The following is a 3,374-nucleotide window of genomic DNA, read 5'->3' as shown; positions in this document are numbered from 1 at the left end:
AGTTTCCCAGAAAGCGTGCGAGTGAGGTCAAAGCATGCTGAAAAGACCCGTGTTGGTTTGTGGGGTCATTCGATCATCCCGAAAGCAGTCTGGGGCGTTACAAATGGTATCAGAGCCAGACATCTCCCAGTACGATGTGGTTCGAGGACGAACCATGCGGAAGCTGGTGGGCATGTAACACCCGAGGCCGAATAAGGCGAGGGGTGGTTGCACCGCATGTAACACCTGAGGCCTGAGATGGCAAGGGTGGTCGCCACATCGGAATGAGAGGGATCCTAAGGTTGTGCAGGTATGAGACTGCATGGTTGAAGGAAAGCTTATAAGGATTGATAGGTACTACCTATACCAACAAGATGCATCTTCTTTTCGGTAGCTCATTCCATAAGAACTCCACAGTTAAGCGTGCTTGACTTGGAGTAGTATTGGGATGGGTGACCTTCTGGGAAGTTTCCCAGAAAGCGTGCGAGTGAGGTCAAAGCATGCTGAAAAGACCCGTGTTGGTTTGTGGGGTCATTCGATCATCCCGAAAGCAGTCTGGGGCGTTACAGCTCCCATACTTCATTCCTTTCAAACTGGCCTAGTTCTTCTTGCATAGCATTAATCCAGAACTCATCTGTCAATGCTTCCTTAACATTCTTAGGTTCAATTTTTGACACAAAACAAGAATTTGAAACTAGTTCTCTTGACCTTGTAGTAACTCCACTGTTGAGATTTCCTATAATAAGTTCACTAGGATGATCTTTTTGAACCCTTATAGATGGACCTTTGTTAGGAGGTTCAGCTTCAGACTCTGTGATAGTAGGACCGCAATCATCTTCTTTAGTAGATCCTTCAGCTGTAAATTCCCAGAATGTTCCGACATCTTCTGTGACATCTGCTTGATTGTGGACATCATCAACCACAACATTTATGGATTCCATTATTACTCTGGTTCTTGAGTTGAACACTCTATAGGCTCTACTGTTTGTAGAGTAGCCCAGAAAAATTCCTTCATCACTCTTGGAATCTATCTTCCTTCTGTGATCTCTATCAGCAAGAATGTAACACTTACTACCAAACACATGGAAGTATTTGACAGTGGGTTTTATTCCCTTCTGAAATTCTGGACTCAGACACGCGATGTCTTACAGGATGTCACGACATCATTATCTGAATGTTTTCAAACAAATGAACAAAGAGTAAACAGAAAACAACACAGGAAAATTGTTAACCCAGTTCGGTGCAAACACACCTACATCTGGGGGCTACCAAGCCAGGGAGGAAGTCCACTATAAGCAATATTAATTCAAGGTAATACAACTCAATATTACGCCTTTCACTTAATATCTACCCAATGCAACTTCAATCTAAACAGCTAGACCAGAGCTCCTACTCACTCCCCCTCAATCACAGCAGTGATGAAAAACTAACAGACGAAAAGCAAAAGAAGACACTCTTCAAAACACACCTTGATCTTGCTTAAAAGCTTTGATCAAGAACAATAGTACTCTTGCTTAAAAGCTTTGAGTACTTTTTACAACTCAAAACAAAACACCTAGACCAAGACAATCATCATGATGATTGTTTGGCTTACAAGAAATCTAATACACAGACGAACAACACCACAAACTTCTGGACGGCAAACCCTAAAAACCTACATCCAGCAGCTTCTTCATTTGTTATATATATAACCTTGCAGCAGCTGGGCCTTGGATCCAATAATAGTTTTAAACCTAATTAAAACCATTTCCATAAGGCAGAGATCCATCGCATAACGTTGTTCTGAAACAAAGCAATATCCAAAGTTTCCAAAAGAGGCGCACAAAGGCTCAACAGATCAAATAACCATAACGCGAACATAGTAAAACACAGCAGCTTCGGATGTCATGACATCGGTCTTGACATCAGGTAAAAGCCTGCACAAAAACAAAAAAACCTTCAAAGCAATGCATGTCATGACACCAGGTTTGACATGATAAAACACTAATTGTTTTACCAAAAAATACAGCCAATCAAAAACATCTACAAACTCCCCCTTTGGCGAATTTTTGGCTAAAACAATAATAGATGATACCATCAGAGATCAGAGTACACGCAGCAGCCAATAGAAACAAGGATCCAAAAACAGAATAAATTCTGTTAGCCAACAACATCTTGCTCATAGTATAACCAAGGAACCAAACAGAATAACAGCAACCACACCAAATCATCAACAACATCATCATTTATCACTTCTCCCCCTTTCTAGCCACAAAAGAAGCCAAACAACAGAATCATTCTCCATACTCATCTCCACATCATTGGAGCTACTAGTCCGGGCATCAGCATCCTCACCCTCCTCAGTCATTACTACCAACAGTATGATCATTACCACCATCAGCAGAGTATCCTTGGCAGTCAAGAAGGAAATAGTGCTGATCCCACACCCAATTAATTGCTATAATCCTTCACAAAGACAAATGCCTAGTTTGCTTCTTAGATTTTCAAATTGATTTGCATCCAAGGCTTTTGTGAAAATATCAGCTAGTTGAAGATTTTTAGCAACATGTTCCAAGACAATTGTTTTATTTTCAACAAGATCTCTAATATAATGATGTCTAATATCAATGTGCTTGGTCCTGCTATGCTGAATAGGATTCTTTGAAATGTTAATGGCACTTAAATTGTCACAATATAATGTCATGACATCTTGTGAGACATTGTATTCTGATAACATCTGTTTCATCCAAACAAGCTGAGAGCAACTACTTCCTGCTGCAATGTATTCTGCCTCTGCAGTGGACAGAGACACACAATTTTGTTTCTTGCTGAACCATGAAATAAGATTATTACCCAAGAAGAAACATCCTCCTGAAGTACTTTTTCTGTCATCAGCACTTCCTGCCCAGTCTGCATCACAATATCCAGTGAGAATGGGTTCACACCCATGAGAGTAGAGCATTCCATATTCACAAGTACCATTCACATATTTCAGGATCCTCTTGACTTGATTGATATGGCTGGTTTTGGGTTCTGCTTGATACCTGGCACATACCCCAACAGCAAAGGCAATATCAGGTCTACTGGCTGTAAGATACAGCAGACTTCCTATCATGCTTCTGTATAAACTCTGATCAACACTGGTTCCCTTTTCATCTTTGGTCAGCTTCAAATGGGTAGGTGCTGGTGTCCTTTTGTGAGAAGCATTTTCCATCCCAAACTTTTTGACAATGTTTCTAGCATACTTGCTCTGAGAGAGAAAGATTGAGTCTTCCATCTGTTTGACTTGCAGCCCAAGAAAATAGGTTAATTCTCCAACTAGACTCATTTCAAATTCAGATTGCATCTGATCAACAAAATGTCTAGTCATCTTGTCTGACATCCCACCAAATACAATATCATCCACATAGATTTGA

Source organism: Vicia villosa, linkage group LG7 (genome assembly GCF_029867415.1).
Source record: "Vicia villosa cultivar HV-30 ecotype Madison, WI linkage group LG7, Vvil1.0, whole genome shotgun sequence".
NCBI lineage: Eukaryota > Viridiplantae > Streptophyta > Magnoliopsida > Fabales > Fabaceae > Vicia > Vicia villosa.
Note: the sequence above shows the minus strand (reverse complement) of the source record.